This window comes from Schistocerca gregaria, chromosome 2 (assembly GCF_023897955.1).
Source record: "Schistocerca gregaria isolate iqSchGreg1 chromosome 2, iqSchGreg1.2, whole genome shotgun sequence".
Classification (NCBI taxonomy): Eukaryota; Metazoa; Arthropoda; class Insecta; order Orthoptera; family Acrididae; genus Schistocerca; species Schistocerca gregaria.
In genome coordinates, this window is record NC_064921.1 from 685,768,721 (window position 1) to 685,794,546 (window position 25,826).

General features: G+C 40.4%; 1 long non-coding RNA gene across 1 annotated transcript in view; it reads left to right on the forward strand.

The window, feature by feature from the left end:
• LOC126334764 (uncharacterized) overlaps positions 1-25,367 on the forward strand; it is a 47,956-nt gene extending 22,589 nt beyond the window's left edge. Inside the window, exons 2-3 of the long non-coding RNA XR_007564776.1 lie at positions 24,740-24,868; positions 24,967-25,367. This is a non-coding gene — a long non-coding RNA (uncharacterized LOC126334764). The remainder of the gene's footprint in view (positions 1-24,739; positions 24,869-24,966) is intronic.
• Positions 25,368-25,826: the final 459 nt, after the last annotated feature.

The following is a 25,826-nucleotide window of genomic DNA, read 5'->3' on the forward strand; positions in this document are numbered from 1 at the left end:
TCTATGTCTAATATATTTGAAAATATTTCATCCTTTTGGGCGGCCGTACTTTTAGGTCTTCAAGGTAGGGAAACTTAAAATTAAATGCGAGACTGCGGCGGTGCGGTGCGCTTCATCTGCATATGAAGTGCCACTCACCTTGTGAGTGTCTTCTCACACGCACGCCTCCTTGAAATTACTGAGATGCAGTTCTCAGCTGGAAAAAGCTATAGTAGAAACTGTTGTGCGCCTAGTGAGCACAAGTCGAACTAAAATTGTTCTGTGGGCGGAGCGTTAATAATAGTTAAATGAATGTATTTATGTGCGTAAAATTTCGTTCTATTACGGTAAGCTTGCATACACCAGTTACCACCAACTTACTTTAAGCTGTACAGAGTCCAAAAAGTCCACAAGCACATATCATTCATAACCGTAGTCAGTTTATGGTAATTATTAATTATACTTCGTCGAAAGTTTAGAAACGGTTTCTTTCTTTCAGAACAGCTCGCTGAAATGTTGCTATAATCATTCTCACGTAACAAAATTTTCACGTTCATGCGGAATTTAGTTGTTTAAAATGTCATCAAAAGTTCTGAATTTCACACCGTGAATTAAATCGAACTCTCTTCCACACTTTACGGCACTTCTGAAACATTTCGGTACCGAATTATCACAATATTAATAATTTTTATCACAGCTCCTTCAGTAAGTCTGATTACTATGGGATCTTAGTCCTGATTCTATTCATCTCTCTACACAAAAGAAGTTTCCAGCTCCGAAAATACGCCTAGTGACCTAATTTCTGATTGGCAGAGGAACATCACAGCCAGTCGGAAAGCAGCATCAAACCGCTCAATCCCGCTCATGTATACAAAACCAAACAAAATTGTCACTGAATCACAACAGTAGATTAAAATAGATAAATTTTAAAAGCCCACAAATATAAAATTAATTTCCCCTTAACAAACTTCTTTATCGAAATCATAATCTCATTTCCCCAGAACCATAAACTGACGAAATAGTTGATAACATGTTCCCCCGTACGAATGACTAACACAGACGCCATTCCCGAACGTTACACGCATGACCGACTACTTCAATGTATAGTATAAAAATTTTACATAAAAATTATTCCACATTCACAACTTCATTCACTCTAATAACTAAGTACAATTATAACAGTAATTAATAAACAATTAGAAAATTAAATAAATAGAACTGCAAATAAAAATGACAATATTTTGACTGCAGCTCAAACGGTGTCCGTCATCTAGTGAGCTCTACGAGATCGCATAGAAGCTACATACTCGTCATCTAACGCCACCTGTCCTGAGTTGACTCGTACTGCACGTCTGTTTACAGCTGTTACGATCTTAATAGGCACGATGTAAGGCGGACATCACTGTTTCTTTGAAACTAATAACAGCGTCCCTCACCCTTTGTTCAGGATACTTCAGTACAGAACGGTTGAAAAGGACACCCATAATTCTCGACTGAAAGTTAGAACAATTCTTCGCCATCCATTCTTCCAACAGTTAGCTGTATAACTCACGGGTTGTTGTTGCAAAGCGGGAAGGGGAAGAAAGACGGAGAAGTCATACAAAAACAATGAACACGGGAGAAACTTATAACTGTCAACGTTATACTATTGACGCCTTTGATGAAGACAGTCACACTTAAAACGCTTCCCTGAGGACATTGTTCTGTCGTCCAAAGAGGACAAAGAGGACGTTGTCGACTCGATATTTAAAACAATATAAGGAGACGATTTACCGTATAAATATGGGAAGACGTTCCCGAAAACGCCACTCATAAAGATGTTCTAGGATACTGTTCTTCCAGGTAGTATAAAGGCATTCTTGTTGTCAATGAAAGAACAAAAGCTAGGTAATGCATGGGCAGGGAGGCCTTATGCAAAGCCGTTTCCAGTTGGGTCTCTTAAAAATCGAATAACATTTCAATGGATTAGCAAGTAAACATACAGTTTTATGCGTTGTTTTATGGACAATTCGCTCGGTAAAACTCAAATAACCACTTTCGGCAGTTCACTGCCATCTTCAAATGTGATGATTAATGCACTAACAGCTTAGTCACGAAATATAAAAACCAATGTTACGTGTATTCTGAACGTCGTGAAATGATACAAAATATGTCATTAAATTGCACATCTTGCTGTCATATGACAAAATAGATTAGATTATCACATCTGAAGATGACAAATTGCCGAAACTGAGTGTGAATATTGTCGTAATTAGGCGATCCCGACCTAATAAATTATTATATAAAACTTTTTTAAGATTTCAAAATTCGGTTTGACAATAAGTCAATACTTTAAAATATGCGAAATAATGTGTGTCCGTCATCTGAATGCATAAGGAACGTATAGAAAGCAGTATGAAATGAATGACGTGTGAATAGGAATTCATTTGTTACATAAGAAAATGATTTACTGAAATTGGAACGCTAGGACGGATAACAATCCGTCATCATCATCATCACCATTCTTTCAGAGATTAGGCCTTTCGGCCTGTTCCTGCTTCAGTCCGCCTAGCCTCAATCTTTCTGGGTCACTTCGGCCAATAGGTCTGTATTACAATGCCATTTTCGGAGTACTTGTACTGTTCGTTCTTTCTAAATGCTTTTCTTAGTTGCTTCTATAATAGCACATATTCCCGTACTGAAAATACTGGTAACCGAGTCCGTATATTCTGGTTTCTTATTTGATCAAGCGGTCTGTGTCCCAGTAGTGCCCTAAGGACTTTCATTTCTGTGGCTTGTTTATTTTGTAAGTAAGGTCTTTATGTGTTTGTATGTTGGCAACGCTATGTAGCGCTCTGCATTAATAACTCTGACAGCGCTGTGTACACTCTGTAAGAGACTCTGTGGCTGGTCGCACTCGCAGTTGAAAGTTAGTAGTGATGGAAGTTAGTAGTGATGGAAGTTTGGAGTGAGTAGTAAGCAGTGATGGAGGTTAGAGGTTAATATTTAGGACTGTTGGAGGTTTGCAGTATTAGCACGAGCGGATGGTCCGGATGTGTATCCGTCACAGAGATTTATTGCTGATGATTATAAAATTTTTGTCTGGAGGTTAATATTTAGCACTGTTGGAGGTTTGCAGTATTAGCATGAGCGGATGGTCTGAATGTGTATCCGTCACAGAGATTTATTGCTGATGATTATATAATTTTTTTTTGGACTGGTTGTCAAGTGATTAAGGCAAAATCTGCTAAATACATCGTTTGCGCTGCAACAAAATCTTTCCTTTGCTAACCACACGCCTATAAGTAGTTAGAGCCTACAGTAGTTAGAATCTTTTATTTAGGTGCTTTTATTGGTGTTTGCTGCATTGCTGTAGTTCGTGTAATGAAGATTTTCTGTGAGGTAAGTGACTTATGATATGTATGGGTTATTGTTAGGATTTCTTATTATTCAGGACCATTCGTTTGTATTAATTATTTGAAGTCAGGTTATCATTTTTGAGCAGTCAGATTACGTTGCGCTAGGATAATGAGGGTCAGTGTTGAAATGATAAAATAGCAAAGAGACTGTAGAGTCAATTTCACTCGGCATTTTAAGTAAAAAATTAAATTAAGAAGTTTCACCTTAATTACTGCAATTTAAGTAGAAAATTTATTTAATTAAGAAGTTTCCATTTCTGTGTTCCTTCTGTTTCATGACTACGTTTCTCTATCATAGACACTCTAAAAAAGAAATTAACCGAGAAGGAATTGTCTGAATGGGATGGAAATCGGTAGATGTGATACAAATATGCAAAGAAATTATAACAATTTCAGGAAAACTTGATGATTTATTCAAGAGACAGAGCTTCACAAGTTGAGCAAGTCGCCAATAACGTACTGATCTACGTTTGGCCCTTATTCCAGCAGTTATTCGGCTTTGCATTGATTCATAGAGTTGATGGATGTTCTGTTGACAGACGTCGTGCGAAATTCTATTCAACTGGCGAGTTATATCGTCAAAATCTCGAGTTGGTTGGGGGACCCTGCCCTTAGCGCTCCAAACGTTATGAATTTGGGAGAGATCCAGCGACATTGCTGGCAAAGGCAGGGTTTGACAAGCACGAACCCAACCAGTAGACACACTCGCAGTGCGTGGAAGGGCAATATTTGAAATGTAAGCCCATGATCCCGTGCCATGAAGGGTAACATCCTGATGGGTGTAGAATATCATCGGCGTACCCGTGTGCTGTAAGGGTACTGCAGATGACAACCAAAGAAGTCCTGCTGTGAAATGAAATGACAATGTAGTCCATCAGTCCTGCTTTTTGGGTTGTTTGGTGGGTGACAGTAAGGTTGGTATCTCACCACTGCCTGTGGCGTCTCCAGAAACATCTTCGCTGGTCATTGGGACTCACTTCGAAGCGGTACTCATCACTGAAGATAAATTATACTTCAGTCAATGAGATTTCTGGCCAAACGTGCCCGACACCACTGAAATTGAGATTGTTAGTGCTAAGTGGTGTGTTCATAGTCAATGCAAGGGGAGCCGTAAGCTCAGGCCCCTTTCTGTGAGCCACCTGTTAACGGTCCTCTGGTCACTGGAGCACCAGTTGCACGCGTGATCGGTGATAACGATGAATCCAGGGCTCTGAGTGCCTCTCTGATGATTGCTCGGTCCTCAGGTTCCGTCTTTTCTCTAGATCGACCGCTTCATATTGATCCTGTGTTCTGCCATGGTTCACCCATTCCTACCAACATAGTCGAATAGTTACATCGCTACTATATAAATGTCGAGCGCTTCGCCAATTACTCCTACTACACATTCTCTCTCAAATACCGACATCTGCGTATATTGTTCACTTGTCTGCGAGGCATAGTTACTTTCCATCTGAGTACACGGAATGAAATTCACAAATACTTTATGCCCTTGTACCAACATCTCTCCTGTTTACTATGAATACCAGTCGTACGGTAAAATTGCACTGCTGTGTCACCTAGTCATCTGTCGACCGCCAGTAAGTACATGTTTGCAATTTATGTCGATAACGGTGTGAATATCAGTTTGTGAACAGTTTACAGAACTCGTTTGTTGTACGTCGTTTTTTATTACATTGTTATAAATTACAGTAGGAAGCATGCTGCTGTTGCTGTGGTCTTCAGTCCAGAGACTGGTTTGATGCAGCTCTCCTTGTTACTCTATCCTGTGCAAGTCTCTTCATCTAAAAGTACCTGCTGCACCCTACATCCTTCTGAATCTGCTTAGTGTATTCATCTCTTGATCTGCCTCTACGTTTTTTACTCTCCGCGCTGCCCTCCAATACTAAATTGCTGATCCCTTGATGCCTCAGAACATGTCCTGCCAACCGATCGCTTCCTTTAGTGAAGTTGTGCCACAAATTCCTCTTCTCCCCTATTCTATTCAGTACCTTCCCATTATTTACGTGATCTACCCATCTAATCTGTAGCACCACATTTCGAAAGCTTCTATTCTCTTCTTGTCTAAACATTTATCGACCATGTTTCACATCCATACATCGCTACACTCCATAGAAATACTTCCAGAAATGACTTCCTGACGCTTAAATCTATACTCGATTTTAACAAATTTCTCTTCTTCAGAAACGCTTTTCTTGCCATTGTCAGTCTAGATTTTATATCCTCTCTACTTCGACGATCATCGGTTATTTCGCTCTCCAACTAGCAAAACTTATCTACTACTTGAAGTGTCTCATTTCCTAATATAATTCCCTCAGCGTCACGTGATTTAATTACACTACACTCCACTATTTCCGTTTTACTTTTGTTGATATTCATCTTATATCCTCCTTTCAAGACATTGTCCATATGCAATATTAAATTGGTAGGTGTTTTGGGGGTTTAAAGTGTGCGGAATTCAGAAGACGGAGCTGCCATCTCAGGCAGTAGCAATGCCTGTAACCCGCCCGGGCGTCGAGTCCAACCGAGCTAAGATGTCATATATGCTGCTTCAACTCTGTATCATAGTTTGTCAGTTATAGTGGCTGGCGAGTAGTGGCGTAGTAGTCCCTCGGCAACCAATGATCAGATGTTTTCAGCTATGGGAGATCTGGAATCTGGAGAACTTTTTGGCGATGCAAACAGGCGACAGCCTTTTTATCGATGCAGGTTGGGACAACACGCGCAATATGCAGCATTGAGTTAGCTTCTTGGCAGATAACATTATGGAGACTTCAAATGTAAGGCACGACCACAAGGCTTACCACTCCAGAAATGTAACGTCTGTTGTGCAAATTAACGGCAATGCGAACCACCTTATTCCTCTCGAAGCCTCCGTACACGGATACCTCCATAGCGATGCTGTACGCTGAACAGGGTCTCTAATGAAAGAGAGACGTGATGCCACTGCTGTGCCCTGTATTTTCGTTCGGTGCAGCACTTACTATCTAAGGTCGTGTTAAGAGAGGTCGCAACAGTGGTTGCTGTGCTGACAGTCTCTGGTGCTCCAGACAGTTTCGCACTGTTCATGTTGACACTTGTCCTGCTACAAACCAGCCAGTTTCCTTATTACAGGTACGTGACGCTTCTTTACCATTCCGCATTATCTATCGAACTGTAGGTCTACTAGAGTGGGACCACTGAACTTTTCGATTCCACATTTGCATGACAATTTTGGTTCAAATGGCTCTGAGCACTATGGGACTCAACTGCTGTGGTCATCAGTCCCCTAGAACTTAAAACTACTTAAACCTAACTAACCTAAGGACATCACACACATCCATGCCCGAGGCAGGATTCGAGACGCACGGATCCGGACTGCGCGCCTAGAACCGCGAGACCACCGCAGCCGGCGACAATTTTGGAATCCTGCCCAACGTGATTAGCTATATCGTGAAACGGTAAACAGCAGTTATGTTAGGGCACGATCACGTCGCTGCCAAAGAGCAACATGTGCTGGTAGACGTTTATTTCTCTTACACCGTACGTAACACATTCTTCTCAAAAACAAACAACATTCAAATGCGATTTTTGAGTGAGAAATCCGATGAGCAATCTTAGATTATATATTGAATGTAGAGTGTGTTATTTCCATGAACTTTGTAGCATTGTGTTTAAGCACTAATCATTGGCATATCCATGCATGTTGCCCGCATCTCGTGGTCGTACGGTAGCGTTCTCGCTTCCCACGCACGGGTTCCCGGGTTCGATTGCCGGCGGGGTCAGGGATTTTCTCTGCCTCGTGATGGCTGGCTGTTGTGTGATGTCCTTAGGTTAGTTAGGTTTAATTAGTTCTAAGTTCTCGGGGACTGATGACCACAGCAGTCCCATAGTGCTCAGAGCCATTTGAACCATTTTTTTTCCATGCATGTTGTACACTGGATGCCTGTTTGAATGTTTTTTTTCTTCTTTTTACTTGCCTCTTCCATGGTGTTGCAATTTTTATGGTCAGTAGTACACGCTTGCGGCTGTTCTAAGTTTTCGAGGCGGAAAGGAACTTAGTAACAGGGGACAGCAAAGGTATAAATGATATTTCATTGATGTCTGTGCCTGGTAATTACATTTTATATTATCGTCACTACTTGGATAAAGCCTGAATAATGTAGACAATGAACCTTTGAATGCATAAAATTTCGGTCAGTGCAATGCGTATGGTTCTTTGTTTCAGCATGTTTTATTATCTACACCAAAGGGTCGAACGGGCTGTTCATTTGACCCATTATGAAGTCCACCTCTTTTCAGTCAAATGCTGCGAGAGCTGTTTGTGGTGAAGTGGATGTAGGGCAACTGAAAATATCTGCGAGGGGCCTGCCAGTTGTGGCATTTGTACTACAACTAAGAGAACGCCCTCCCCCGATAACGCTAGTCGACCTAGGAACTGCAGCTATTTTTAATTTGTATCTAGGACAATAAATTTGAGCTAAATGTACGAGGCGCGCTGGAAATTAATGCTTCCGAGTTTTTAATTACGTTCTCAATCAATTACATGTAATACATATTATTCGGTCAAATTTCCCGCTTCACTGATGCAAGTTGCACGCCTCTGCAGCTACTAGTCACCGAGTTGTACCGTGTAACATGACGGTGTGTAACGTCACTACGTCGGTGCTTGAGAAACAGAGTGCTGCAGTCGAGTTTCGAATTTGAAGAATTCGTCGACATTTGAAGCACGTCGGCCGGAGTGGCCCAGCGATTCTAGGCGCTGCAGTCTGGAACCGCGTGACCGCTACGGTCGCAGGTTCGAATCCTGCCTCAGGCATGGATGTCTGTGATGTCCTTAGGTTAGTTAGGTTTAACTAGTTCTAAGTTCTAGGGGACTAATGACCTCAGAAGTTGAGTCCCATAGTGCTCAGAGCCATTTGGACCATTTTTGTCAACAGACTCATTCCACGGTGACGGTATCAACAAAGTTGTCTCTCGTGGGAAAAAGTCTTCTTCGCCAGGGCCATTATGTTGAAAAATAAGTATGTAGACACGAAGTTCAAAAGTGTAGAATGTTAATAATGTTTGTTTTATTTAAAAAGTCTAAAGAGTTTTCAAATAAATTCGGAGGCATTACTTTCCAGCACGTAGTCGTATAAAGGCCAAGTATGTGTCTGAGTATCTATTAATGTGTGTAAGAAAGAAAAGTCTATGAGTTGCACGACACTTTCAGCGTACATATACCCTGCATATCTCAGGCTCTGGCGGACCTGGCTAAATCCTTTGGACGCTGAATATGGGGATAGGATTGTTGCTACTGTCGATGTTCACCAGAAACAAGGACCTTTAATTAACTGGAAACCACAGTCTATGTCAGACTTCTCTTCAACTGTGCATTTTCGTTAATTGTGTATGTAGCCTTCTTTAACAGCATCTACTGCCGACCTAACGCTGTTGTCATTGTAGGTGGCGTACGTGTAACCAGCTGGTATGAATATGGTAAATACTGGGGTGACACAATACTGGAGTCTGGTGCCAACTACTACAGATTTTCTCTTTTTTATTGCTGTTTTTTATATATATTTCCTTAACTGACAGAAAATAGTGTAAATTGATGTGAACTTCAAATGATATGGTGGATATGGTTATAATGTCAAAATTTCTCATTAAAAAAACTATCTCTCTAGGGGAATATATAGCAGGTAAACGTGGATGCCCAGATGTTCAGAATACAGTGATGTGGCCGCAAAATGCCATGGTCATGTACTATAATTTACTGTTCCTCCCTTATTACCGACTTCCTCGATTTGCGCAAGCGACTCCCGCCCTCCCTGACTCTCCCCTTCCCAAATGACGTCATTCCACTTACAGTAAGGCAGAATGTCACAGTATAAGAGGTCCACATTAGACCCAACTGTTTGTCATCTCTTGACGACAAAGTACGTCCAAATCTTAGAACAACTGATTTTCTTTGCTGCCTGAGCACAGAATCTTACGTAAAGTGATAATGCCATCGTAAAGTCTTTACGACCCACTGTTGTCACCGAGAGAGAACATAGAAAATATATAGAAACACTGATTTTATGTTATTAGAGTTTGTCTCACAGAATATGTTGCTAAATTGTGCTATGACCATGGCAGACTGACGTCAAGCTTGCAACAACTCCGTGTGGTGTGGTAGGGCGTATCTCTTATATCACGGCATTAGGCGGATGGCGCCCAGCGGGAATCCCGAGGTATGCGAGTGGGCAGTCTCGACTCACCTGCCGAGGTAGCCCCTGTAGCTGGCCTTCGGCGCCGTGTGTGCTGGGGAGGTTGAGGTCAAGGCCCGTGCACATCAGAGTACCCTAAAGGGCAGCGGTCAGTTGGCGCGTGCTGTACCGGACGCAGCGTCCCAGGGTCACGGACACGGCGAAGGCTCAACTACCTTTCCTATGTATTATACGTGCCTCCTGTCTTCACATTGACCTTACAGTGCTATATCTTCTACAGAGGTAGGCGAGGAACATTGATGTATGTTCGTAGTGGTATATAACTCTACAGCTAACGTCAACACTGCTTCCGGTTAAGACCTTAGACGTTCAGCCTAGCCGACTGCTGATCTGGAGAGATCAGTGGCCGTGGGACATTTGGCCAGCACGTTGTAAATCCCTCCAGCCGTTATTGCCAGTAGATGAATCCTAATGATCTTTATACAAGCAGCTCCTCATTGGACCACACGAGGCTGAGTGGGCCCCGTCGCAAACCTCCCTATAACAGAAAAAAATATGAGGAGCTCTAGACATCGAACCCGGGTCCTCCTGCATCGGAGGCAGCGGTATTAACATTTTTTAATTTTTTTTTGTTTCGCTCTATTTCTTATTAGTCTTTCATAATTGGTTCTCTTAGGATGTCGGATCACGTCGTCCAAATCCCACAGATTAGAACTGTAGTGTTGGCTGATGAGCCAACACCGTGTTATTAGAGGAGGCCGAAAGGCACGCCTCCTGCATCGGAGGCAGCGGTATTAACATTTTTTAATTTTTTTTTGTTTCGCTCTATTTCTTATTAGTCTTTCATAATTGGTTCTATTAGGATGTCGGATCACGTCGTCCAAATCCCACAGATTAGAACTGTAGTGTTGTCTGAAGAGCCAACACCGTGTTATTAGAGGAGGCCGAAAGGCACGCGTTTTAGCTCACGCAGTGGGGCGTGAGGAGGGAAGAACTATACAAACGTGAGGTCTCGAAAATGACAAGGAATTACAGTTCAGAAAGCGGACAGAATTACTTTCATACTTAAATTTAATCCATTAATGATGAAGGTCGCTCTTGACGGTACATGATTCACAATATTATCTGTTCAGATTGTTGTTGATGTTGTGGTCTTCAGTCCTGAGACTGGACTGATGCAGTCCTCCATGCTACTCTATCCTCTGCAAGCCTCTTCATCTCCCAGTACCTACTGCAACCTACATCCTTCTGAATCTGCGTAGTGCAGTCATCTCTTGGTCTCCGTCTACGATTTTTACCCTCCACACTGCCCTCCAATACTAAATTGGTGGTCCCTTGATGCCTCAGAGCATGTCCTAACAACCGATCCCTTCTTCTGGTCAAGTTGTGCCACAAACTTCTCTTCTCCCCAATCCTATTCAATACTTCCTCATTAGTTATGTGATCTACCCATCTAATCATCAGCATTCTTCTGTAGCACCACATTTCGAAAGCTTCTATTCTCTTCTTGTCCAAACTATTTATCGTCCATGTTTCACTTCCATACATGGCTACACTCCAAACAAATACTTTCAGAAACGACTTCCTGATACATAAATCTATATTCGATGTTAACAAATTTCTCTTCTTCAGAAACGCTTTCCTTCCCATTGCCAGTCTACATTTTATATCCTCTCTACTTCGACCATCATCAGTTATTTTGCTCCCCAAATACCAAAACTCCATTACTACTTTAAGTGTCTCATTTCCTAATCTAATACCCCCAACATCACCCGACTTAATTCGACTACATTCCATTATCCTCGTTTTGCTTTTGTTGATGTTCATCTTATATCCTCCTTTCAAGACATTGTCCATTCCATTCAACTGCTCTTGCAGGTCCTTTGCTGTCTCTGACAGAATTACAATGTCATCGGCGAACTTCAGAGTTTTTATTTCTTCTCCGTAGATTTTAATACCTACTCCGAACTTTTCTTTTGTTTCCTTCACTGCTTGCTCAATATACAGATTGAATAAAATCGGGGAGAGGCTACAACCCTGTCTCACTCCCTTCCCAACCACTGCTTCCCTTTCATATCCCTCGACTCTTATAACTGCCATCTGGTTTCTGTGCAAATTGTAAATAGCCTTTCGCTCCCTGTATTTTACCCCTGCCACCTTCAGAATTTGAAAGAGAGTATTCCAGTCAACATTGTCAAAAGCTTTCTCTAAGTCCACAAACTATAGAAACGTAGGTTTGCCTCTCCTTAATCTTTCTTCTAAGATAAGTCGTAAGGTGAGTATTGCCTCACGTGTTCCAGTATTTCTACGGAATCCAAACTGATATTCCCCGAGGTCGGCTTCTACTACTTTTTCCATTCGTCTGTAAAGAATTCGTGTTAGTATTTTGCAGCTGTGGCTTATTAAACTGATAGTTCAGTAATTTTCACATCTGTCAACACCTGCTTTTTTTGAGATTGGAATTACTATATGTTTCTTGAAGTCTGAGGGTATTTCGCCTGTCTCGTACATCTTGCTCACCAGATGGAAGAGTTTTGTCAGGACTGGCTCTCCCAAGGCCGTCAGTAGTTCCAGTGGAATGTTGTCTACTCCAGGGGCCTTGTTTCGACTCAGGTCTTTCACTGCTCTGTCAAACTCTTCACGCAGTATCGTATCTCCCATTTCATCTTCATCTACATCCTCTTCCATTTCCATAATATTGTCCTCAGGTACATCGCCCTTGTATAGACCCTCTATATACTCCTTCCACCTTTCCGCTTTCCCTTCTTTGCTTAGAACTGGGTTTCCATCTGAGCTCTTGATGTTCATACAAGTTGTTCTCTTATCTCCAAAGGTCTCTTTAATTTTCCTGTAGGCTGTATCTATCTTACCCCTACTGAGATAAGCCTCTACATCCTTACATTTGTCCTTTAGCCATCCCTGCTTAGCAATTTTGCACTTCCTGTCGATCTCATTTTTGAGGCGTTTGTATTCCTTTTTGCCTGCTTCATTTATTGCATTTTTATATTTTCTCCTTTCATCAATTAAATTCAATATTTCTTCTGTTACCCAAGGATTTCTAGCAGCCCTTGTCTTTTTACCTACTCGATCCTCTGCTGCCTTCACTACTTCATCCCTCAAAGCTACCCATTCTTTTTCTACTGTATTTCTTTCCCCCATTCCTGTCAATTGCTCCCTTATGCTCTCCCTGAAACTCTGTATAACCTCTGGTTCTTTCAGTTTATCCAGGTCCCATCTCCTTAAATTCCCACCTTCAATCATGAATTTCTTGCTGTGGAAATAGTGCCAAGAGACACTTCGACTTAATATAAATCTGTGATCCGAGCTTTAATTTTACCCAACATCGCGGATTCTACTTATGTAATCCAGAGACCCCATATGTCCAATTATCAGTTTCAGAAACACTCCTTCATCCGAGATTGCAAGAGAAGTCAATTAACTCTTATACAAAAAAACACACAGATATATAATATGAAACAGGTCAGAAAGAGGAAGTAGTATTAGAGGGGTTAAAATTAACGCACCAGCCAGGTTGACAGTATCTAATACACAAATCAGTATTCAGGCACGATTAGTGTATACAAATTTTTAAGATTTTTGAGTCTGCAGGTCCCTTGACCCGTTGCTCCATGTTTCCGTAATATCTGACTTGTGAAATGTGGCTTAAATAAATTTAGATCTTAAAAAATGAGTAAGAATAGTTATTTTCTTATTAACTGTCGACATAACACATTTAATCTACTTGTAATAGTATTACATATTATTCTTGCAGCGAAATTATTGGGAAAGATGAGCTTGTTTCTTCATCATCAGTTACTCAAATCTTGGTAAAAGACTGAAAACTGCGACTCTCATCTCTTTCTCCACATTCATTCGCGATCTGTATTTCCTGTCGAACACAGGTAGTGCTGAAACATCTACATCACATAAGTATGATGTTTCAAAAGGTATGAAAACTCGGAGAGCCTTGTTATCTACTTACAGATACTCCTGCTGCACCAAGCTCCGAAACACAAGTATTGCTGGGGAAACAAAGTTAGATTTCAAAGTGATGTCCGAAGAAAAATCATTAAATTGTTCTTGTTATTTAGTGGTAAGTGTTAGTGAAAGTTCTGTAATGAAAGGATCTTTGATCCAGTTGTTGAACTTCTTCTGGAAAGTGCTTCAGAAAATAATCAATATATTCAGTTTATGAAACGTCCCCTTAGAAAAATTGTACATGACTGTGCTTAAACTGACACACAATATTTTTAGCGCAACGCAATCTGACTTTCAAAAATCCCTACAAAAGAATGTCCCTGACTAACATTAGCCTATACCTTTCACAAATCACTTACCTCACAAAAAACTTGGTTACTCGAACTACTGCAATACTGCGAGCACCACTACTGCCAGCTAAATAAAAGATTCAAACTATGGAAGGCACTAACTACTGATAGGTATAGTTAGCAAATGAAAGATTTTAATAGAGAACAAACAATGTATTTACCTTAATAGTCATAATATATATAGCAGTTCATGACATCCATGCTTACAAATTTCAAAACTCTGCCATCTCTCTCCCCACATCCAGCACTGCTGGCGGCTCACCTCCAACTGCGCAACGCTACGCGCCGCTAACAGCCAACAGCCCAACACTACAATGGCAGACAACAATGCAAACCAGCCAGAGACTGCACACAGTGCAGCCAGCGATCTTCATACAAAGCACTATGTGGCGTTACCAAAAGAAAACCTAAACAGCCTACTTACATAGTGTTAGTGAAAGTTCTGTAATGAAAGGATCTTTGATCCAGTTGTTGAACTTCATCTGGAAAGTGCTTCAGAAAATAATCAATATATTCAGTTTATGAAACGTCCCCTTAGAAAAATTGTACATGACTGTGCTTAAACTGACACACAATATTTTTAGCGCAACGTAATCTGACTTTCAATAATCCCTACAAAAGAATGGCCCTCTACCTTTCACAAATCAGTTACCTCACAAAAATCTTCGTTACTCGAACTACTGCTATACAGCGAGCGCCACTACTGCCAGCTAAAGAAAAGATTCAAACTACAGAAGGCACTAACTACTGATAGGCACAGTTAGCAAATGAAAGATTTTAATAGAGGACAAACAATGTATTTACCTCAATAGTGTTCAAAAGTCATAATGTATATAGCAGTTCATGACATCCAGTCTTAAAAAATTTCAAAACTCCGCCATCTCTCTCCCCACATCCAGCACTGCTGGCGGCTCACCTCCAACTGCACAACGCTACACGCTGTTAACATCCAGCTGCCCAACACTACAATGGCGAGTGTTACAACAATGCCAACCAGCCACTGACTGCACACATCACAGCCAGTGATTTTCATACAGAGCCCTACGTGGCGTTACCAATATAAAAAACCTATGCAGCCTTATTACATAGCCCCCATGCTCCCCACAAAAAATTTACAAATTGTTTTGGGCAGTGGCGAATACAGATTTGAAAAATTTTTTTCATGATTACAATAACAAAGAAATCAAATGCACACACTTATCGATACAATGTTGGTCAAAAGCTATAATTTTCTCACAGTCCATAAAGACAGTCCTGATCGTTCATCACAGTAAAATTGCTGTATTTTTCTCAAAGTCTGAACAGTAAAAGAGAATGCACACAGAAGTAGTGGATTTCCATGCAGTCTTGAAGAAGTAGTGTTGTCCTTCCAACGGAAAGACAGTGCTGACTCTCGACATGCTGACAGGTAATGGGCCACAACAGAGCAAACCCACAGCAAAGTCAGTCGAAGTTGAAGAATATTGGTAGGTAGGTCATCACAGAGCAGACCCACTGTAGTCCTGGTAGAGTTTATGTTATTGGTGGGCCACCAGAGGTACAGACCCACTGCAGCCCTTGTAGAAATAATGGTATTGCTGAGTCATCAAAGGTGTAGACCCACTGTAGTCCTTGTAGCGACTGTGCAGGTGCACAATCACCATTGAAGAGTCTTGCAGATAATATAGCAAGTCCATAAACCACCACTTGTGCACTCACAATTTTTTTTTGAAATGTCCTTAGAACCAACAATACTGTTATCCAGTCCCTTGCTGAATTATTAACACGTGCAAACACTATCAGTCCCTACTTCTCACATACTGTCCATATACTATGACCAACAGAAACGTGTGCAGTGAAATGTAACTTACAAGTTACTTAATTTGATGAACTGGTATCAATTACAATTTTATAACGTAAGAATACAATTACAAAGGTATAAAATACATCATTAAAGCATAATAATGCAGATAAAATTTGTAGTAAAACAGGCTTTACAAAAGAATAGAAATAAACATACACATCGGTGTTACAATAATTATGACATAAGTACATACATAAAAGATCAGAATAACTTTTGAAACATCAACTTCACACATGAGCATTAGAAGAAAACAGAACAAATAATGGCTAAACATCTTTACCAAGTAAATAAAATATTATTAATGCAAATTATATTTAAGGATAACAGTATTCCTCATCATAGTGGATGTAGCTTAGTATTAGAAGAGAAAAAATTCTATGAAACAGTACACAGAGACAGGAAGAAAACAAATACACAAGGGTACACAAACACATAGTGGGATAACACAACAGGAAAGGACAGGGTTTTTTTTTCAGTGTAACATTTGGTACTGCAGTCCAACCCAAAACTTCATTCCATAGATCGTACCTCTTATTTCAACATTTGCTCCAGCCAAAAAAAATCCTATCCAAGCATGCTTTCTGTGTTCACATCCTATTTCAAAAATAGTTTTTCTCCACTGTACACTACTTTTTTGGCCAAACCATTTTCTTATAGCTTCTCAATGCATTTCTTCCAATTCATCGTAGTTAGTTTCTTATATAGTCTACCCCCTCTTAAGCTAACTTAAAATGCTAAACTAAGGGACGAGGCAATGCAGCAACACAAAACAATTAACACAAACAGCAATGACAAAAAAATGCAAATTGGCAAAAAAGGCAGCAATATAGGACTCAGCAAAGCAAATGCAACATTACAACTAATACGAAGCAATGAACAGCAACAAGAAAAATAAATCAGTAGTAAAACTGGCTTAACAGAGTAATACAAAGTCAAATTCAGTAACACTATGCCTGGCAAACAGCAGCAGCAAATGCAATAACTTATATCTAAACATGACAAAGCTCAACCAGAAAAAATATTACAGTAAAGACAACAATACAGAAAAGGGAAATGTCTATTCACATCTTAATGTCTATATAATTAAAGTGGTGCACCACAAAAACTTATTCTATGAAATAAATTATCAACTACATGAATAGAAAATTATGTATGCAGTTCCTATGTAGGGAAATGTAATTTTGCGCTCCCTCATTTTTTGGGAAGTATTTCACGAAATTATTATTCACTGGATCTGTAGGCAGAAAAGATTTATGTTAGTACATCTATAAAATTTTATTTTAACCAATGCTGCAGTGCAGGTAGAAACTAGATATTAAACAAAATACGCAAAGCAAGGCGTGAAACTTCTTTCGCTAGCCATAAGGCATTTCATAATGCAGTAAACAATCTTCCAACTAGCAAGACAATAGACATGAAACGTTTCTCATCATTTCATTTCAGTAAATATCATAAATTCAAGTTTGAGGGTGTCGTATTTACGATGCTTTCTACAAAGGAATGTCAATAGCGAGGATAATGGCCTATTTTTTTTCTTCCCCACCTGTGCCTCTGACAGGCACATGCTAATGGCTTTTTTCAAGGCGTCTGTCGCGCAGCTGGGTGCCCACGACGCATTACGTGCAGGTGGTCACTTAACTTTCTTACCGAAGTATTTACGACAGCAGTGTCCGCTACAGTGATAGTCTCATATAAAAATTTCTCACAGGTCAAGAATTTGCATTACAAATCTGTAGAAACAAAATCCTTTAAATATAATAGTGTCCAACAAATTTTTGGCAGCATAGTGATACATTCAGGCATATACACACATTTCATAACTCTTAAAGTATGATTCTGCGTTTCCAACATCCTTTTTCACAAACCAGAGTCCATAACCACTACTCATTATTCCTTACCTTATTACACATATACATATTCGCCGACACTTCTTCAATATTTCATCATAACAGATATGTAGCATAATCAAATAACTCATATATCAGCAGTACATTGATCATAAACATACCCCAACAGCATAATACATATAGTCATCGTAATAATAACATTATAACACCTCAGTCAACTCTCAAAATCGTCGTAGCTTCCTCCAATAATTTCAAAACCTAAAAAAATTCTCTGCTTATGTCAAAAGTGTCATCTGCCTGAAACGTACTTTAAAAATCATGATCCCATACCAAATACATCATTCAAATCTGTCATAGTATCACAATGGTTCCGAAAAATAAGAACATTTCACAAAGTACAGACAAAATACAATTTCGTAAGTGTGAAGTTATCCAACTGTGTAATTGTGTAAACATCTGTCACTGACGTAGCAAAAAAATTTTGTTTCTCTGTTAAATAATCAGATAGCTGTGTAATTCTGTGTTAGAGAAATATGGTACCGATGTGTAAAATTGTATAAGCAAATACCATATTAGCTAAGGCTCCTTGTGCTTGCCAAACACATGATACACAAAGTAAGCGTGTACCCCCTTGTGGGTTAGCATACTAGACATGTGAAGTGAAAAGTTTTATGGCAAAGACAAAGTTAAAAAGCAGATTATCTTTCAATAAACGGTTTTACGTGTGAAATGTGGTGCAATGCTTTACTCTTCATAATACTCAGGGTTTCAATTTGAACGCAATTATCATGAGGTATACGTCGGTAAGGAGTACTGGAATTTTTGTCAAGGTTAGCGTCTATGTTATTTTTCGCTGAGCCAGCCGGCGCACGTGGCTGCCTGCGGTGTGAGTCATTGTCTGTCTCTTTGTTGGCGCGCGTTGTTATTAGGATTGGGAGACCTAACTTCTATAAATTTACCTTGTCGAGAGGGCACTCCCCTGTTTGAATCCCGCCAGTTCTGATGAAATTCAGGTCTGCCGTTACGATTATATCGTCTGTCGTCATGTCGATAGATTCCATAGTTTCTTTCTTGTCGGTCAAGTGGTTGAGAATTTCTCCCTGAATCGTAACTGCGCGCTGAACTGTTGTGTCTGAAGTTATTCTGTCTCCCATGATGATAATTGTTTTGGTTCCCATATTGTCAGTTTCTATGATTGTCTCTGTTATATTCATTATTACGGAAATGCGATCTTTCTCTGTAACTATTATTCTGCCAACGGTTGTCATATGGGTGGTGTCTGCTTTGGTCACGGTTTGCGCTGTAAGAATAGCCTTGTCGTGTATTATTTCTGTCATCGCGGAATTGTGACAGGTATGACCTGTAATTGTTGTGCTCCTGTTTTCGCGTTCCGCGATTGTCAATGTCAATTTCCAGTTCCTGTAACAGTCCCTGAAAAGCTTCAGTGTCGTCTTTGCATCGTCCTGCTAAAATAATATGCCGTAAATGTTCAGGCAATTTGATTAAGCAAATGCGGATGAGTTCTGACGGGCTGTATGGGTTTGAAAGATACTGGTTCTTGTGCAACATGTCTTCAAAATATTTCACAAGACTGGAAAATTCAGACTGTTCGAAATGTTTTATCACTATGATGCCATGATTAACTTGGTCTTGTGTGGCTTGAGACCAATATGCTGAGAGGAAGGCATGGTAAAATTCTCCTTCACTGTGACAATCGTGAATGACCGATCGCATTCTTACAGCTGGTTAATTCTTCAAGTAGCCACACATAAATTCTAATCTGTGCTCTGATGACCAGTTGGAAGAAAAACAATGAGAGAATTGATGGAGCCACGCTTGTGGATGAATGTCGTTGCCAGAATTCTTAAATGTTTTGAATTTACGTGTAGTAATGAACAGCTTATAGTCAAAATCATTGTGTCGGCGAGTAGCATATCGGTCATTGTTACGTCTTGTCGACGGTTCCATCTCAAAATTCGGTGCACTTTGCCAATTTCTTTCATGATTTCCGAAATGCCCTATGTTATTATTTTGTGGCTTTTCCATATTTCTAATTTCCTCTTCCCGTGTTGGAGCGCGAGTGTCCTCTGAAATATGTAATTTTTGTATTACCTGTGTCAACTGATCTTGTACTTCCCGGATTTCTCTTTTGTATTGCGTATTAATTTGATTCTGATTGTGTTGGAATTCTTTAATTTGTTCATACTCTTCTGTGTCAGTGATGGCTACAGGTCTTGTGTCATTCAGATCATCATCTATCTTTGCAGATAAATTAGTGAACTGATCCGAAAGTTCGGCTACTTTCTCCGATAGTGAACACATTCCCTCAGTGTGTTTTTCTGAACCAAGTTTCAGAGTGTCCATTTGCATTGAAATCGAATCTATTGTGTCCTTTAAGTTTTCCTGAGTTCTTGCAAGTTGCGTAACCGTATCGGTGGATTCAACTGAGTCCATTTTAGCTTGCAAGGTGTCGTGATTTTCACAAACAATAGTTTTCAGTTCTTTTATGGCTGCTTCGTGATTCTGTAATGCATTTTCATGCCGCGAAAAAATAGGTTGAAAATGCTCACAAATTTGTGGTTTTATGTCATTACAGATTTTTTTGACATTTCGATTCAATGTTATGTAACTCAGTAGTATGGCAACAGCAATATATATATTTTACTGAAAACGCAAGCACTGGGAGGCTGTAAAATATCATCGCTGTTTAGTTAACTAATTATAATGTCCCTTCACCTTTTAAGTGAGGTTTGTATTGAAACGGAACTTGTTGTACCGTTCCAATGTTTTATTAAATTGCTAGCACGCAGAAATTACTAGCAAGAGTTTCTTCTCGTGCAGGTAATACCTCAGCTGGTGTCCCAAAGGAGAGAATGGACTAAACAGTGTTATTTATTGAATTTTTTCTGTTGTGTGCCACGATTTCCATTTTCCTTTCCTTTGTGCGCAATTTAAAGAAGTCCATTGCAAACAGTTATAATCTTGTGACTTCTGAAATTTTCCCGGCGTATTTGTTCTTCTAATAATTTCCGGGTATGCAGCCGGATCCCGTCGACATTCTGCCACGGGATCCGGCTGCATACCCGGAAATTATTAGAAGTTATAATCTTTTTATTCATACAGTGTATATAAAAGTGCTTTGATTTTCAAAATATTATTGTGTAATTGTATCTCAGAATGTCATGTAATGATCAGGTTACGTAAAGAATGAAAAATGGCAAATTCATATATAGCTTACATACACGTGCACATGATACTTCGCTTAGTAAATCACGTTTGGTGATTGTGTTACTTTCCAGTTATTTGGAGCTGAGCTGAATGGGATATCTTTCCAGCGACGGTATGGGAAACATGTGAGGAAATAACTGACATAAGTGACTTTGACAAAGGACGGATTATGGCATGGCTGTCTGTGCGAGCCACTCGTAAACGGCAAAGGTGATCGGGTGATTAAGTGATCCTGTTTTGAGCATCCGTCAACGCGTTGTTGGACAGTGAAGCCACGAGTAGGTGACATTGGGACGTCCACGCCTGTTCGCGCATCAGGGAAGTTTACCCGCTGTGCAGAGCACAACAGGTGGCATATCTGATAATAAAGTGGAGTGCTGCTGCAGAGAAAAGTGTTTCGGAGCGCACTGTTCAGCGCATATTGTTGACCGTATGGCTCCGCAGCAGGCGAACCCTAGTGTTCCCATGTTTAGCCAACTACATCGTCAGTTAACGGTTGCAGTTGGCTCGGGATCATAGAGATTGGACAGTGGACCTATGGAAAAATGTCGCCTGGTCGGATTAATCTCGTCTCTTGTTACAGCAGATCGTCGTGTCCGTGTACATCGTCAACCAGGAGTACTATTGCTCGAAACATGAGGTATGTGGTTGTAGTGCGAGTTACCAGGGCACATATTTATCTACATCCTTTCATGTTTGATGTCTTATCGGATGGCGATGAAATCTTCCAGCACGAAACCTATCAGTGTCACGAGGCCAGAACCGTGTTACAGTGATTAGAGGAGGAAGATAGTCTATTCACTTTGATGTTTTTTCCACCAAATTCGCCTGATTGGATGCGTTGGCACACATCTGAGACGCTATAGGTCGCCAGGTACGCACCCAAAAACCGTCAATAATTTACGGGCATTGCGTGACTTGTTCGTAGGTATTTGGAGCCATATTGCTCGGCAAAAGTACCAAGAGTTTTCGATTTCATACCAAGTAGGACAGCTCCTGTATTGTCTTCCAAAGGTAGACCAACACGCTATTAAGTAGGTGTTCAAAATGTTCTGGCTCATCAGTGAAAGTTAATTAGCTTTCATATTTCTTAACTACTACTGAAGAGTTTGGAATGATGTTTGTGACGGTTTACTGAGGCGGAAACCTTACGCCATGCCACCACAGATTCTGTTTCCACCGGCGGTCCACTGTATTGGAAGTCTTTCCTCTTCTGAGCGTACTCAGTATGTAATAAAACATGTGAGTACACACGCAGACTGAAACGACGAATGAAAATTTTTGGCAATTGTGGGATTTGAACCCAGGTCTCCTGCTCACTAGGCAGACGCATTAACCACTATGCCACGCTGGCACAGTGACTGTGTATGATTTTGTGAGCTACCTAGTATGCTTCCCTCCTCAATCCAGATTCCCATTGACACCTCATCCCACTTGGTATTCCCTCTAAACTTGATCACCATTGCAGAGGCTAAGCAACTGTACTCGAACATCATGTCAGCCTCAAACTAAATGGTGGATCCTGCCTGAAAACCAGGCATAGGTGCTTTGAGACTTGAAAAAGTGTGTGGAATCGCATAGTTTGATTAAAGCACCTGTGCCTGGGTTTCAGCCAGGATCCCGAATTTCGTTCGAGGCTGAGGTGTTATTCCAAGACAGATGGAGCGCCTCTGAAATGCTGTTAGTTTAGTGGGAATACCGAGTGGACTGAGGTATGAGTGGGAGTTTGGTGGTAGTCCTTGCAGTTGTGCAAAGCCAACGTGCCAGTGTAGCGTAGTGATTACCACAACTGTCTAGTGAGCAGGATATCTGGGTGCTAATCCCGGCCTTTGTACAAATTTTCTTTCGTCCTTTCAGTCTGCATATATACATCACAATGTTTGAGATTTAAAAAGGTCTCCGGAACCCTATAGTTTCATTTGAGAATACTTATTGTGTATTTCAAGAGCGTAAGTGCAAAATGATGTCCCGAAATCGTTAATATGACAATACGTCTCATAGTGACTGGTTACGCTTTCTCAATCACTTTAATCTAATTGAAACCAACACTCACAAAATTTTAACTCGTATAGGGTAAACTTGGAAAAAGTCTAAGAATTAAATTGGAAAAACACCATCAACGTCTACATCACTACTCTGAAATCCACAATTAAGTGCCTGGCAGAGGGTTCATCGAACCACCCTCAAGCTTTTTCTCTACCGTTCCATTCTCGAATAGTGCGGGAAAAAGGAGCACTTAAAACTTTTAAAAATTTGATAATGATGTTCGTTTCTCCCTTTGTAGGTGGATGTCAACACAATATTATCGCAATCGGAGGGGAATGTTGGTGATTGAAATTTCAATAGAAGATCCTGCAGCAACGAAAAAGGCTTTTTTATTTTCTAATGGTTGTCCCCCAACTGAGTATCATGTCCGCGGCATTCTCCCCTCTATTTCGCGATAGTACAAAACGGGTTGTCCTTTGAACTTTTTCAGTGACCTTCGTCAGTCCACTCTGATGCGGATTCCACACCTCGCAGCAATATTCCAGAAGAGGGAGAACAAGTGAGGCGTGAGCAGACTGTTTAATAGGCCTGTTTCACTCTCTAAGTGTTCTACCAATAAATTGCAGTCTTAGGTTTGTCTTACCCACAAAATTACCTATGAGATTGTTCCAATTTAAATTATTCCTAATTGTGATCTCTAAGTATTTGGTTGAATTTACAGCCTTTTGATTTGTGAGATTCATCATGTAATGTAAAAGTAAAACAAAATGTAAAGAAGGCCCTTGCCTTTCGGATTCGATTCTTGATTTGGCAGATAGTTTTAATGTCTCAGTAGATTCAGAACAGTGTACCCTTCGCAGCAATTTGAAATAGTCCTCTTGCAATAAGTTTCGTTGTTTACACAGTTCGAAACAAGAACCTTCCTACCACATGCAACGGCTTTCAGTTAAAACAGTCACAGACTGGAAACAGAAGCAGTAAAATGGTTCAAATGTCTCTGAGCACTATGCGACTTAACTTCTGAGGTCGCCAGTCGCCTAGAACGTAGAACTAATTAAACCTAACTAACCTAAGGACATCACACACATCCATGCCCGAGGCAGGATTCGAACCTGCGACTGTAGTGGTCGCACGGCTCCAGACTGTAGCGCCCAGAACCGCACGGCCACTCCGGCCGGCAGAAGCAGTAAGTTAACTACAATGCCGAAATATCCTTGTAAAAACACAATAAAACAATCTGTCACTTTATTGTTGTATTCGGACCAACATACAGAAAACTTCTGCCTGTAACGTTAGTGAAGCGAGATCTTTAAAAATGGTCCTATAAAAAACTGCGCTAGTGAGTTGCAGGCAGCTGCTACATTTCCATGGATCCGGTCGTTGGGTAGACGATAAGGGTTCAGAAAGGCTCCATCCTCATCCTTCAAGGGGATACTGGTAGCAACTTCCACGTCATACTTCAAAGAATGAAATCCAAGTGTTGTCTTGGTCTGATGTACACTGGTTCCCATTTTCAGAGTCTAACAGTACTGGAAATTAGCTTTTATCTTTCAATTGACAGGAAATTACCTGAATGCGGTAAATGGGAGTAGATCAGCTCCCGCAGAGAAGCGGTTACTCTTGCGAGAGACGGACGCCATTACGGGTTGTTATTCAGCCAGTAATGCGGACAGCACATCCTTATGGCCCCAGGTGCCCTACAAGACATCCTGGATCGCGGCAGCGCTCCTCTGTTTGCTGTATGTCCATAGAATTAGCTGCCCTCACTAATATGTGGTGCAATCTTTCGTAACCGGAGGCACATTTGTCGTTAGAGCGTAATTTATGAGCCTGACATCGGCTGCATCACCGTGTGCTTGCTCAAAAAGTACGAACAGTTTTGTCACAGCAAAATCAGAATTGCATATTCTATTTTATTTCTCACGCTGTATAATTGGTAATTGGTCTATCCCTGCTACAGGTCAAGAAAGACTAGGAAAAGAGTTTGAAATCCGAAAATATAATCCATACAGTGAAATAATAGCGGACATAACAGCAGATGAGGAGGTGGGTTAAAAACTAATGCCCAACCCACCGCAGATGTATAACGGTAAGCACCAGTGTAACGCAAATTGTAACTGAAGGAAATGGTCTTTTATCACCTAATATATATAGAATTACTGCTTATTGTTTTTCTGTTTTGTTCAGGTGAACCGCCAACTGTGGCACGCAGTGAATTTAACAAGGTACTCATGCTGTGATGTGGGGCGATGTTTATGGCTGGAAATGAAGAACGCACTCAGTATACCATTATCGCTGTGTGGACACTTTTATTGTTCCATGATGACCGGTTTCAACAATCTTATATTGCCATCATCTGATGTAAGGTGAAAACATGAGTATAGTGCTGGAGGGGTGGGGGAGACTACAATAAATTTCACCCACTAAATATTCATAAATTTAGAATTTTTAATTATGAATATTGTACTAGACAATAAAAGTCAATAGCAGTTAATCCACTGGAGTGACCTCAGCACATGAAGTACGAAATTAAAAACTAACGACTTGAGAAAACAATAAAATAAACTATAAACCAAGTAATGCATTTACAGGCGGTTTTTAAAATTTTAAACATGCAAATGTGCCACAGCAATAACTCCTCCACGGGCTACTCATAGTATGAAGGCAGCGCGAGTTAACTAGTTATTCATCAAATCATCCCAAATGATCACGAATTACACGTAACTATTAGATATATTTGAAATTATAATTTATATAATTGGCCATTAATAAAAGCTGTAGTCGTTCTGGAAGTGTGAGCAACAAAGAGTAAAACACATTCATTAAAGAACATGTAGCTAGAAGGCAAAAGGAGGCATTTCGTTCAAGTTAGCCCTATGATTATTTCATATTCTAAAACCACACGTAGCCTGTTCAGGAATATTGCTAACAGCTTATGTAATATTGTATTTTTTTTTTTTTTGTAATGAGAGTTCACGAAATGCTATCAGTGTAGGTTTGGTTTAACAATACACTTGTATTTGCAAATCACGTAACGTTCGAATGAT